Source organism: Sebastes fasciatus, chromosome 7 (assembly GCF_043250625.1).
Source record: "Sebastes fasciatus isolate fSebFas1 chromosome 7, fSebFas1.pri, whole genome shotgun sequence".
Taxonomy (NCBI): Eukaryota; Metazoa; Chordata; class Actinopteri; order Perciformes; family Sebastidae; genus Sebastes; species Sebastes fasciatus.
The window spans coordinates 36,599,377-36,614,478 of record NC_133801.1 but is presented as its reverse complement, the minus strand read 5'-3'; the positions used below and the strand labels follow the sequence as shown (position 1 = coordinate 36,614,478).

The following is a 15,102-nucleotide window of genomic DNA, read 5'->3' as shown; positions in this document are numbered from 1 at the left end:
CTCGGCAGGGAGGTCAGCCACTGCGAGCAGCTCCTCTGCACACGTTATCTGCAGCGATGCATTCAGAATCCAGATAGGCTACGTGCAACCGCAGGAGGGTGTAGCCACGAGACTCAATCCCATTCTGTAACAGCTATACATGGAAGTAGGTACGATGTAATCTATCGAGGCTAGCCTCTTCAGCCCCGACACATCCAACACTGGCTTCTCGCGTAGTGGTCAAACCAACACAACTTGATTTTAAATGGAAATGAATCCCAATGTTTCCAAAGATATCAGATACGTCGGGTGGATGTCGGTGTAAAATCATGCACACACATGTATGGGTTTGACATTTTTGATGAAATGCAGCAGCCATATAAACATGATGTCTACAGTTTGAATATTTCACAGAGACTGGAAGGATGGGGAAACTAAACTATGAAAATAAATCCAATAAAAAACAACCACATTAAAGTCCATTAGCAGATCAAACATTTGACTTTCACTGTTGTAGATTGTTGGATAGAGATGCTAATTCACATTCCTGTAATGTCAGCAGAGATGGATGAATAGATGTCACACATTAGTCCTAGATGGTTAGCCCTGTTGCTAGCCTTGTAGTCACACCAAATAATTAGCCTAAATTAGCTAATAGCAAAGCTCTGGTGTAGCATGCCTGTTGATACGTCTGTTTTACTTTCACCCAGCCTGGTCTCACAATATATATATGTATGTATATGTATATATACATACATATATATACATATATATATATACGCTACATGAAAACACGGCAATTTCTTCTTACTTTGCGTGTTATCGTTATGTTTTTTTTGTGTCATTTCATGCCGTGGTAATATTAGACGCTCTGAGCCAGTGCTCAGTAGAACACCAACATGATGGATCCTTTGCTTGAATTAGCGTTAGGCGTGTAACAGTACTTTTAATTGTATTTAACCGTTCGGTACAGGACGTTTGGTTCGGTCCGCGACATCCTTTCGGTACCCAAACAGCAGTTTATGTCGACTACTAGCATACGCAGAACAGAAATTCTGGGGCTTGAGTTTTACCCGGATAGTTTTGGCAGCGCACCCGTTTTTCTCTAACAGCTGTATGAGCGCTGTATGCTCGGTGGTTTAGCCCCGTTCGCCGAGTTAATCCAGCTCAATGGACAAGGATTTGTGTCAAACTGTATGTCGACACTGTTAAACTAAAGTCGGTATATCTGGATACACTTCAAACATCTGATTTACAATGGCATCACCAGGATGTGTTGATTAGCGGACGGAAACAAAAACCGACTGGACGGCGAGTTCTTCTCTCCACAGCGTTCAGGCAGCCTCCAACTGCAGATCCACACTGTGCCTAAGTAATAACTACTGATAGAAGAGTGTTTATCGCTGCGTGTGCGACCACACTCCATCGTAGGCGATACCGAATTAAAGCAGATGGTCAAAGTGATGTGAGCTCCGCTACCATGGGCCTTCACATGTGTGTCTTTCAGTCAGTCCGTTGTACCTGCTCCATATGAACCAACACAAGCTGCAGTTCAGTTCAGGAATGATGATCCGGTCAGAGTCTGATGACGGAGCATTACTCAATCAGAAACACTTTATTGATCCCCGGGGGGGGGAACTGGGTTACATTTACATTATATTTACATCATATTTACATTACAGGAGGCTCGGGCGATATGACGAGATTATCGTTCAACAGCATATTGGTTGGCCACGATAATGGCCCTCATGTGTCCACGATAACAGAACGATATTCGCTTATGCAACACTCGTGAATTTTGCGCTACATTCAGTCTCTTTTTTTCTCTATGATTCTCCCCATTGTTGTAGCGTATTAAAAAAAAGTAACAATATGTAGCATACGTCTGACGCTGTAGCCTACGTAATTAGCCACGTAGCCCTAACTCCAGCAGGAAAGGTGTCCGCTCTCGTTAGCAAAAAGAATATAAATGCACCTATTTGGCATTTCTCTGGTTTTAAACCCAACCAAAAAGGAGAGCCAGAGAATGTGAACCAAGTGATTTGAAAACTATGCAACAAACAACTCGGGACTAAAGATGGAAACACCATAAATCTCCGCTCCCATCTTAAAACTCACCATCCAACTGATTACGCTAGTCTGCCACCGACTCCCTCCACAAAGAACAACCGGACCAAAACTCGTCCCACAGTGAGCAGGCAGCCCTCAACCATCGGGGCGTTCACAAAGGCAACAGCAACATATAAACATGACCGCCGACGGTGGCGAGACCGTACGAGGACAGTTACCAGGTACACTGGAAAATAAATGGTTTTCATCCATAGAAATGGTGAATACATTAGATCGCCAATGTGACTTACCAAGCCACTTCGGCAAGAGGTTTCCACCGGTGCATTGCAAGCCCTTAGGACTAAGTTGACCCCCCCCACCCACCATACATAAATCAGGGACTTCTGTATTTTTAAGGACTAATTCAGTGCGTGGGTTGTGTGCTTAATGTTAGCCAGTATTTGATGAGTTGGGAGTGAGAATGTGTTGCCAGGCTAGCCTCTGGACTCGTAGCTTGCATTAGGCTGCTAAACACAGAAATATTAAATAAACAATGATATTGGATTGTTTTATTTATCTTTGGAGAGAACAACAGGAAATGGTATCCAAAGCTGGATTTTCACTGATTTGTGTTATTATATTCTGTTGAATGAGGCTTCACTTCAGCTCTGCATATCTCACATCAAATATGAGTGAAGTATCCTAATATCATAGCTGCAACATTCACAGAAAATGAATATTCTAAATGCAAACAAGCTCATTTCCTAATGTGCCAGGCGAGGGAGGTTAGTTTTCCAGCCAACCATACAGGAAAACGCAGTCTACATGACGGAATTTCTTAGAATGCAATTTCTTCGGTTTCTGTCTAATAATCAGCAACTGGAGGTTCGGGAGCATCTTCCACGTTAGTCACTAACTACACAGCAACAAGAAAGCTAACGCTACTAGCTACAGCAATACACAATAACATGGCAGTTTACTGTAGGCCACGCTGAGCTCCAGTCTGGCCCCGTTCACACCCGGCATTAACATGCGCACTCAGTGATCCCATCACAAGTGGACAGCTTTAAGAACGTCTGTTCACACCTGGTATTAGAATGCGTCTCCACATGTGTCTCCAGTGACAAACTGAGTGTGATCCAATCTCACTTCCCCGCTCTATATGCAAATAAACACATAGTATACACACGGCTGACACAGCAGACGTTGTGACGCAATACAACAGGAATGTCAGGAATCATATCCTACATATTCATGAGTTCTGCTACATTTTATTAATCAAAATAAAAGGTTATTGTACCGGCGGTCCTCGGGGACACCGCCGCCTTCACCAGGCAACAGCAGCATACAGAGCTTCAGAGAGCCGGGGAGGAGAGAGAACAGATCTGTGCAGAGCAGCAGAACAAAAACACAGACACATCTCCGTCAGTCTGATAATAATGCTCCTGTTCCCCGTCTGATAGTCTGTAGATATGTAGCCTATAGATGAGATCTATTTCATAAAATACAGACAATGATAGAGTAGAGCACAGAGGCCGTTTCTATGCTGCGAGGCAGACCAGCTCTGAATGTGGTCTGAGTGATCTGATAGAGCTGTCCTCCTGTGATCGGATCACCCAGGACGCATGTTAGTACCAGGTCTGAACAGGGCCTCAGTCTGTGGAGATGATGAGGAGGTGTAGGGATAAGAGGTGAGGAGGAGGAGAGAGAGGAGGAGGTGTAGGGATAAGAGGGTGAGGAGGAGAGAGAGGAGGAGGTGTAGGGATAAGAGGTGAGGAGGAGAGAGAGGAGGAGGTGTAGAGATAAGAGGAGAGGAGGAGAGAGGAGGAGGTGTAGGGATAAGAGGTGAGGAGGAGAGAGAGGAGGAGGTGTAGGGATAAGAGGTGAGGAGGAGGAGAGAGAGGAGGAGGTGTAGAGATAAGAGGTGAGGAGGAGTAGAGAGAGGAGGAGGTGTAGATATAAGAGGTGAGGAGGAGAGAGAGGAGGAGGTGTAGAGATAAGAGGTGAGGAGGAGAGAGAGGAGGAGGTATAGAGATAAGAGGTGAGGAGGAGAGAGAGCAGGAGGTGTAGAGATAAGAGGTGAGGAGGAGGAGAGAGGAGGAGGTGTAGAGATAAGAGGTGAGGAGGAGAGAGAGGAGGAGGTGTAGAGATAAGAGGTGAGGAGGAGGAGGTGTAGAGATAAGAGGTGAGGAGGAGGAGAGAGAGGAGGAGGTATAGAGATAAGAGGTGAGGAGGAGAGAGAGGAGGAGGTGTAGAGATAAGAGGTGAGGAGGAGGTGTAGAGGAAGCATCCACACACTCAGTAACAGATGTGAGTGCACAGGTATGTGTGTGCATGTGGTACACAGGTGTGCATGTGTGTGTGTGTGTGTGTGTGTGTGTGTGTGTGTGTGTGTGTGGTAAACAGGTATAGAGAGAGTGGATGCTCCGTTCAAATGAGCTCCACCCTGATGGAGCAGCAGCACCACCAGCAGCAGCACCAGCAGCAGCACCTCTATGGCGGCTACAGAACACCTGTTCTCAGTAAATGGCCCACAGGACACTTCAGACCAGCTGTCAGTCTGCAGCAACACTCTCTCTCTCTCTCTCTCTGTCTCTCTCTCTCTCTCTCTCTCTCTCTCTCTCTCGCTCTCTCAACATGACTGCACTGCCATGAGACACTGAGCCTGCAGGACTCCTCACTGGGACAGGGAACATCCAGGAATAATAGTAATAATACTAATACTAATATTAATACTAATAATAACAATGATCAGCTGTGTGGAGGATGTACCAGTGTATCGGCAGCGTCCTGGAGGGACACAGCAGGCCTGCCTGCTTCATCAGGCTGCTTCTAGAGAAAGCAGACAGTGAAGTTGGTGTAGCGTTGGCTATCTGATGTGTGATCGATAAGCAGGGCTGCACCTGTCCTCTCCCCACGGAGGGACACGGAGGACACGGAGGACACGGAGGACACGGATCTCCCACCACTGGATAGCCCAGTGTGTTTAATACTGCAGCTTGTAAAGCGATGACAAGTGGAGCCTGGTTCGGTCCGGATGGCTGCAGCGGGGACCGGACTCTCAGTGGTCCCATGTGGTCCCATGTGGTCCCATGTCGCCCCGCAGCCCGCCGCTCATCAGCGGGTCTCCCTCCATCCTGAGCTCGGTTAGAGCTGCGGAGCCGCACCGCTGCAGCACACCGATAACGGACCGTTATTACAGCAGGTGATCCGGGAGTCGGACTGGGTCACCCAGCTCGCCTCACGAGCTCTTGCAAATCTAGCAATGAAAACGCATCCCCGGCTGTGGACCCCTAACCCCGCTCCCGCTCCCCGCATTCACACCGCACGTTCGTCCGCACACCTCCAACTTTGCTCCGGTATCTCAGCTGAGACTGCGGCTCGAGCCGCGGGACTCACCCAGCCATGCTGCTGAATATCCCGGAGGAAAAGTCCGTCCTGCTCGGTAGCATCCACACCAGCAGAGCCGCTCCGGTACCGACTGACTGACTGACTGACTGACTGGCGGGCCGCTCCGCTCCGTGCGCTCTCTGCTCTACAACTGCTGCTGCTGCGCGCTCACGACGGGGCCGGGTCCCGCGCATGGGCGCACGGTAACAGCGCAGCCTACCGGAGACTCCGCAGATTGTATTTCTTGCTCTGCATTTTAAATAAACTACGTTAATTAAATCAAATCATTAATTTCAGTGTTGAATTGTCACGTGAGTGACATGTGATGGGGGAGACCGGGGCCGGTTGGCACACATTAGTCTGTAATACGGACCTGCAGGGGAGACCGGGGCCGGTTGGCACACATTAATCTGTAATACGGACCTGCAGGGGAGACCGGGGCCGTTTGGCACACATTAGTCTGTAATACGGACCTGCAGGGGAGACCGGGGCCGGTTGGCACACATTGATCTGTAATACGGACCTGCAGGGGAGACCGGGGCCGGTTGGAAAACATTAATCTGCAATACGGACCTGCAGGGGAGACCGGGGCCGGTTGGCACACATTAATCTGTAAAATGGACCTGCAGGGGGACCAGGGCTGCTGATCTACCATCTTCCCCAATCAATCAGTCATGATTAATCAATAATAAAGACAGAGAATTTGATTATTAAAGTATTTTCTCTTTTTATTTGTTGTTGTTGTCTCTTATTCTCATGTATTTAATTCAGAATGTAGAGTAAACGCTAGCAGACACCCTGAAACACAGAGCCTCTAACTAAGGTGGTCACAGAGTAGGACCTCATACTGTTCAATGTGATGATTTACAGTGAATCATAGAATATTTAAAAATGGTTCTCTACACCCCTGATAGGAAGCTACTACTGTACATACACATATTATACAATACGTTTTCATCCCAGCTCCTTGTACCGCCGCTCTGTCACGCCCCTGCTGGGCCTCACTGTAGGATTAGGCATCAAACCAGCACAGTTAGGTTTAGGGAAGACCTACATGGTTGGGCTTAACACTCCTACGTTTGTACAGTGAAGATGAACAGCCAGGGTCGGCGCCAGAGCCTTAAGTGGTGGACACACTGCCCGCATCAGGCTCGCGTGAGTCTCGCGTGGCGTGTTGTTTTTTATTTCGGCGTCCATGTTAACAGGTTAGAGTGGACACACTGCCCGCATGAGACGCGCGTCACGCGTCTATTTTATAGAATAGAAGGGTCGCCTATTTTACACGCGAGCCTCTCGCGTCTCAGCTGCGTGTCCCAGCAGCAACAGACAGTGAAGGTGATCTATTGACAGTATATGGACATCATATCAGCTACATAATACAGTTTCCATGTCTAGACATCTGTAGAATATGTCACAGACAGTGAAAGGGATCTATTGACTGTATATTAACATCATACAAGCAAGACTTCACTACAGTTTACATGTCTCTATCTGTAGAATATGTCACAGACAGTGAAAGGGATCTAGTGATATTAACATCATACAAGCAAGACTTCACTACAGTTTCCGTGTCTAGACATCTGTAGAATATGTCACAGACAGTGAAAGTGATCTAGTGACTGTATATTAACTTCATACCAGCAAGACTTTACTACAGTTTCGAGGTTTATCTGTAGAATATGTTACGGAGATGAAAAAAAAAAAAAGTTAAGTTAAGTAAACTTGTTTTTAAATCAACACTTCCTGCTTTCATTTCAAAATAAAAGCCATCAGGCGTTTTTTCTATAGTCAGAATCCCTTCATTTGTTAACACAAGGCTTTTATTCTGAAATATGAGCAGGCAGTGCTGTGGAACACACAGTCACTTTGAGACCTCCAAGAATTGATAACGTTTGGGGTTTAAATCAACACTTCCTGCTTTCATTTAGAAATAAAAGCCCTAAAGCGGGTTTTCTTTGCACAGAATTCCTTCATTTGTTAACACGAGGCTTTTATTCTGAAATATGTGCAGGACAGTGATGTGGAACAAGCAGTGACTTGGAAAGCATCATTAATGAATACAGTACGGAGTTTTAATTGTGGATTATTACTATTATTTACTAATTACCACACGTTTCTGAACCTTTCTCTGTTTAAAATAAATATAGATTATATTTATCATGAAGTTAAATGGCCATTAAAAGGCAAACTCTATGCAGAAAGAAAGGGCTGACAGCAGCATCAGAAACACAGCTGACAGGTAGCTGACACGCTCCCGACAGGCAGCTAACTCGCATCTAGTGTGAACACCCTAGGTGGGCATCACGCAGCCACGACGCGACGCTGCCGTCACGCGAGCCTGAAGCGGGCAGTGTGCCCACGGCTTTAGGAACGGACGGGCAATCAACTTTGACGGGGGGGGGGGGGCTTTTTTTTAAGCCTTTATTAAGCGTATAATGAATGTTAATTATACACGAGGCATATACAAACTGTCACTTATGCGCACAGGCGTGCACGCACGCATACACAGGCTATTACCTCCACAAAAACAAAGGGGGAGAGCGGGAAATCCATTAAATGTTTTGCATTTAATAAACCTATACATTGGGCCACCTTCACATCATGTTTCATGAAAGAAATAATATGACAGAGAGGCACAGGTGCTCATCTACATAGTGTCACTTGTTGTATAAATGTTTTTGCATTAACATTGGGCCACTTTCACCGGTTACACAACTCATTAAAGGATAAACAACAACATCTTTAAGCCACATCAAGAACCGGTATGCAATTACAACCATATGCGCGCTCATCCAGAAAAATAGCCCTAATCACAAAAGTGCAAATAATACCACTCACAGAGTAGCCTACTAAGAGACATTTTATCAAGGTGAATGAGTGGATTTATTAACTCACCATTAGAACAGCTGGAGTCTCCGACTGTGGGTGCAGAATCTCTTCAACACAACTTCTTTCCATTCGTTCCGAAATTTCCGAGTGAGATCCCGCTCAAAAGCTAGCTGCACTAGCTGACTCTTGCGACTGTGCAACATTGCACGTCTGTTGTCGGTTAAAACATTCTTTAATGTGGAGAATGAGTTTTCGCACATGGCGATAGAGGCACCCAATGTGACACAAAGTTTAAGAGCCAACGACACACTCGGCATGGCCTTGAGTACTCTGTGCTCTTCTGCCTTTTAACACTCCACTTTTCTTAGCTGTTATTTTTGAGTTTGGAGATGTACTGTTTTGCAACAATGCATTCGGATTCCACAACTGCAGGTTGCGTTTAGTCCATGATTGGCTTTATTGTCGCTGCATCCAAAAAGGTCTCTCCTTCTGGGTCCAGCCGTTTCAGTGCAGTTGCCAGCATGGTGTTGCGCTCACTAAAGCACAACTCCATCTCCCCAAGTACGTGAACCAAGGCACTGAAATACAGTCTCTGTAGCTCGGGACTCTCATTCTACTTTTGGAGACTCTAGGAACCTCAAGTAACCCTGCTGCATTCTGGGAGCGCAGTGCTCTAGTGGGGTAATAGGGTACTATGAGCTCTTTAAGATATGATGGGGCCTGACCGTTTAGCGCTTTGTAGGTGAGGAGGACGATTTTAAATTATATTCTTGATTTTACAGGGAGCCAGTGCAGAGAAGCTAATTCAGGAGTAATATGATCTCTTTTTCTAGTTCTTGCCAGTACATGTGCTGCAGCATTCTGGATCAACGCTAACATTTTCATTAGTATTATTAATTTTCAGAATCAACCTCCCACCTTCTACACACACAGCCAGCGCTCCGTCCTCCTCTCTCTAATCGCCTCAGTCCTCAGCCCAAAAGTCAAAATTTATTGAAAAAAAAAATAGATGTTTTTACATCATGTTTTTATCTAATGAAATATTCTGCTTCAATCCATATTTGTTGAAATTTAGTCTCTCAGGTAGAATTTTCACTGCGGTCAAAGACCTGTATAACGGGGTGGTCTAACAGCATTCTAACAGCACAGCAAAATGCATTACAGCCTTAAAATTCACACAATACCTCGTGAACAAGATGAGCGATGAACACAAAACTTTGCTCTGACACCTCCCGTAACAGCCCGATAGCCTCCATACGTATTTCTGCTCCATGGCTCCTTGTAGCATTAATATGTGCGAGGAGTGATGCGATGTCCTCAAATGAACCAAGAATGATGGCAGCAGTTGCTAGATGTCCCGTCCCCCTCTGGTCCAGCAAACGTTTCAGTTTTTCACCTCTGTAATGTGCGGCAACGGTGGGTTTACGTAAAAAGTTGTAGAGAGCGCCGCATATGTTGAAATAGTCCCTGATGGCTTGCTCTGCTGACAACACATGGACAACAACAAGATGCAACCGATGGTTCAAGCAGTGGACATAAGGCACCTCGCCACCAAGTTTGTTTGGCAAAAGTCGCTGGACTCCTCCATGCTTCCCCGACATCACAGAGGCTCCATCATACACTTGACTTAAAATCTTGGTGGGACTCAGACCTGCCTTGACTAACTCGGACAGAATGATGTTGGTGATGGACTGCGCATCACCTGAGTCTGCGGTGGCCATGACAAGCAGTTGTTCTGTTATTTCCAATGTTTCTTTGTTAACAAAACAAACAATTATGGAGATATTTTCTTTTCCAGTAGGATCCCTTGTTCCATCTACTTTGATCGTGAACCACGAATTCACAATTTTTTTCACAATTGCTTCGGTCACAACATTGCTCATTATGCCGATAAGCTCATTTTGCATGTCATGACTTGTGTAAGTAGCGTTTCGGGGGAACAACTTCAAAGTTTGGGCCAACTGTGGGTCTTTCCTTAAGTTGAAGTCAAATAGGGATAGAAATAGCCCGCTTCCTCCCTCTGACATATCATCAAAAGCATCTAATTTACCCCATAGAGGCATCTGGTTAGAAACTAGAAACTCCATGACATCAACAATACTAGAAACATAGTACCAATTTTTCTGGAGCTGATCTGATTTGTTTCCCTTTCTCTACACGCTGCTCTCTTTCTTTCCACTGACTGAAACAGACCAAATGTTCCTTGGATGTCCCGTGTCTGTTAAGTCCCTTGTTAGCCTCCACTGCGTGTTTCCAGTCCGTATAGCCTTTGCTAGTGAAAGCAGGATCACATCTGGACTGAGAAGAGCGAAATATTCTGCACGGGTAACAAGCAGCATCCCGCTGTATAGAATATTCAAGCCACTCCCGATGAATGACCTCCTTTTAGTTCCAAAGAGACGTGAGGGTTACTTCTCAAGTCTTACTTGCATAGGTCCATCCGCTCTCAAATCATCGGGGCAAATATCAGTTTCCAGCAGCCGCTTCACGTTGGTCCCGGCGGCGCTAGGGCTGGGCCCTGTAGCATCAGCATCCTCAATGCTAACGTTAGCTCCATCGCTGCAGCTTGTCTGTGAGTGTGTTCCAATCCGCGTACTTCTGTACTTTCTCTTACTATTTTGAGTGCATAAGTGCGTTCACACTGGGAAGTATGGCAAAATGCAGTGCACTCAAAGTACCCGGATGTTGTACTCGAAACGGTCAAATCGTTGAATGTGGAACGCTGGACACTTTTCACACTCAATTATCGCCATCTTGGCTACGTAGCGGAAGGGGCGGGAACACGACCACTATTCAAACATACGTAGATAACAGAATAAAACAATAAGTAAACATACCGGGGCATTTTCAGCCAACAGGAGGACACATCGTAGGCGACCACGTTGGAAACGTTATTTCCACTCTGCTTTCATTTTTTTCTTAAACAAAGCAGGCAGATATTTTTGGCGGGTAGTGAGCCGCGGTGAAATGTTGCGATTGTCATTTCCGGTCAGTGCCCCGCAGAGTATTCGATTTGAGACGATCCTACCCTGTTGAATTTTACGCACTACTCAAGAAAGTACAGAGTGCACAAAGTGCACTACATTGAAGTGTACTTCAGGAAGTACGTGGATTGGAACACACTCTCTGTGTCAGGATCAGGTGCAGTTGAGCTAATATTAGCTGAATCATTAGCTTGAGCTGGGTTGTCACTGCCATGACCTTTTACTGACGTGTTTGCTGTTCCAAACCACTTTCTTATATCCATATTAATTGAACGACACACATTGTTAGCTGGTTAGCCTTGTTTACCACCAAGAAAATGTCCACAATAGAGCCACCTACCTAACGTGAGGTGACGTCTCTGTAACGTAGCTACAAGTTCAACCCAACCCTGTAATTGATTGGCTGGTCATACAATGCCGATATGTTAGTTGTTTGTAATTGGCTTCGGGAGGGGTGTGTTTTATAGGCTGGTACGATGAGAAATGATTTCCTAAATGCAAACTATGACTGTTTTGTGTTTTATTTTGCATTGCAGTGTTAAGTCCTTCCATTACCAAACTGTATGACTTCTTTTTACTTCTAGCTGTAAAAGTATTTCAGTTTAGTTTTTTTGTCAGGAGAGAATTCAGCTGAGGGGGCACAGTGACCTATTTGGATGGGCCTGGACCCCCAAGGTCTGCCCCTAACGCCAACGCTGTGGACAGCGGTGTCCTGGATAAAAGCCTGCTGTTTGTTGGACCGTCCACCTCTCCTTTAGTATTGCCTCAGATGGGTTTATATTGTAGTTAATAGAACATGTGTTTCATACCGGCGCTAAAGGGCGCCCTGTGCATCGGTACCGAACGCCGACAGCCGTGACAAAGTCTCGGTATTTGACGCTCTGGGAGTCGCAGTAGTTAATGAAGAATAAAATCAGCAGTGACAGCTATAGTCAGCCCAAACATTAAATATGTTTTTATTACCAGGATATGTGTTGTGAGTTCAACAGAACCTGCTGCACCTGATATTCACACTTCATTATTTTAAATGACTTCACCTGCTCAGGTCTGGTCCAGGGTTGGAGTCAGTTCAGCTGACTGTGCCACTGAAATGTAAAAAGAAATAAAACTGGGAAAAAAAAGTTTGGAAACTTGAGTTTGGTGGATTATTTCTCTGTTGTTTCAATGCTAATGGTCATTGTATTTTACATCGTTGGAAAGCCTGTTTATTTACCTTCACAATGATGTCCAACTTGTAAGGATCATGCATTTGTGGGATGAGCAGCACAGCTGATTATGTGGGTAGCACCCAAGACAAATTTGCCAAAATGCTCTGCCAATGGTAAACAGTGTATTCTCCTGTTGGTATTGACTCTTGTTTTGAGTTGTTTGGTGGATTAGATGATTGAACTCTCTATCAGTAACAAGGAACAAACAAGACATATTGCCTATTTTACACTTTATTCATTTAATACACCGTCAGGAGCCTCAGTAGCGGTGGAAGATCCATACGCAGCCACAACAGCCTGGCACCTCCTCCTCATGCTGGTCACCAACCTGGTCACACGTTGCTGTGGGATGGCGTTCCATTTCTCAACCAGGATTCGTTGCAGGTCAGCCAGCGTGGTTGTGTTGTCACTCTAACATGTACAGCACGCCCAAGTTGATCCTACAAGTGTTGAATTGGGTTGAGGTGTGGACTCTTGGCAGGCCGTTCCATTCTCTCTACTCCCACATTGTGGAGGTAGTCTGTGATAACCCTGGCTCTGTGGGGGTGAGCGTTGTCATCTTGGAGGATGAAGTTAGGTCCCAGATTGTGGAGATATGGGATCGCCACTGGCTGCAGAATCTCATCCCGATATCTCCCTGCATTGAGATGGCCTTCAATGATGACAAGCCTTGTTTTGCCAGTGAGGGAGATGCCCTCCCCCCCCACACACACCATGACACTGCCCCCACCAAAAGCTGTTACTCGATTGGTGCAACAATCAGCATAGCGTTCTCCACGTCGTCTCCATACTTTGACCCTGCCATCCAACTTTGGCAGACAGAACCTGGACTCATCACTGAACATGACATTCCCCCACATGTTCAGGTTCCATTGTCTGTATTGTCGACACCAGCGCCAACAGGCCTGACGGTGAAGGGCAGTCATTGCAGGCTTCCTAGTAGCCTTATGAGAATACACTGTTTACCATTGGCAGAGCATTTTGGCAAGTTTTCTTGCGATTATGTGGCGCTACCTACATAATCAGCTGTGCTCATCCCACAAATGCATGATCCTTACAAGTAGGACATCATTGTGAAGGTAAATAAACAGGCTTTCCAACGATGTAAAATACAATGACCATTAGCATTGTAACAACAGAGAAATAATCCACCAAACACAAGTTTCCGAACTTTTTTTTTCCAGTTTATATGTGGCTTCATTTGAACAACTCAATACTCTGTTATTTGTAAAACATTGAAACTATGTGTACATTTAATCACAGCTGAATATTATGGAGGACTGGAAGAAATGTTTGTGTCAGGCTGTGAGATGTTCCTGAGAGATGATCCAGTAATCAGCGGTGCCTCCGTTCTCCCAAAGCTTCATTCATTGTCAGTGAACTCTGAAAATACAGCAGAGGAGTGCCAGCAGGTAGAGATGGCAGCGGCCAACCTGCTCTGACAGTAATAATAATATATATACATATGTACATAATAAGACATAATAATAGAAGGCAGCAGCCAACCTGCTCTGACAGTAATAATATATATACATATATACATAATAAGACATAATAATACCATCATCATCTCCTGTTTTAACAGTTTATGTGGCCGTTTCTCCCCTGTGACAGGGAGCTGACCTCGGGAGCATGGCCATGTGGCCGCCGCATCGCAACAAATCCATAAAGTTTTAGCGTGAGAGCGTGCTGCGTGCACGTTCCAGGACTGGACTCACCGGCCAATCACAGCACACACTCGTGCTTACGTCTATGGCTCCGCCGTAGCCTTTTCTGTCGCTACTGTTGCGGCTGTAAAACGCTGGATGAATGGTTTACATTCTTACAACCCCATTCAAGTTAGCATAGCTCTAAACCTCTGCTAATAGAGCGTGCACGTTAACTTCTTCAAACATGGTGTGCAGCAGTGAGATGGCCAACAAGACGTAGTCGTATATACTATACATGTGTAATAACCCCCCCCCACTGGTCCCAGTGGATAAATCCACGGCTGAATTCTTTCCCAGTACACCTGCTCAGGTGAGTTCTTGTCATCCCATACGTGCACTATACGTGCACTGGAACTGAACAGAAAAGCTGTGAGCAGATGTTTATGTCTCTAAATGAAAAAGAAAAACAGAAATGCAGTGTACTTGAAAGTGATTTATCATTTAACCTGAGGGCAGTTTAAAGGACCCCTTTGTCAATTACACCCTGTTGGTTATTGACTGAAACAGGACACTTCATCTCACAGACGTCTAAATAAATAATACACTCTCAATTATGCTTCATTACAGCAAACTATTGACTGGTAAAAACCCTGTACAAACCTTTGACTTCCATCTTTATCATGAACCACATCAAACTGCTCTCATGGGAAATGTGCAGGCCGGAGGTCAATATATATATATATATATATATATATATATATAGACGCTCGGTATGGCGTTAGGGTTACTAGAGGAACTTAATGAGAAATATTAAGAAGAAGAATTATTCATATATTTTATCAAATATTTACAAATAATGAAGAGCAAGCACTCACCTTATTACCAGTCCTATGCAATGTTTTTATCTCTATTTAACCATAAAGACCCTTTAACTCCACAGCAATTTAACCTGCAGCAAAGTTGTCCCCCCGCTATCTATTTATTCCTCCACAGCACCATGACTTGCGCTCCTCG

General features: G+C 45.3%; 1 protein-coding gene across 5 annotated transcripts in view; it reads right to left on the bottom strand.

Moving 5' to 3' along the window:
- fat3a (FAT atypical cadherin 3a) overlaps window positions 1–5,586 on the bottom strand; it is a 228,643-nt gene extending 223,057 nt beyond the window's left edge. For all 5 annotated transcript variants that reach the window (XR_012594613.1, XM_074640548.1, XM_074640550.1 and 2 more), the window contains exon 1: window positions 5,428–5,586. The gene's annotated coding sequence lies outside the window, so the exon portion shown is untranslated. The remainder of the gene's footprint in view (window positions 1–5,427) is intronic.
- Between the last annotated feature and the right edge of the window lie 9,516 nt (window positions 5,587–15,102).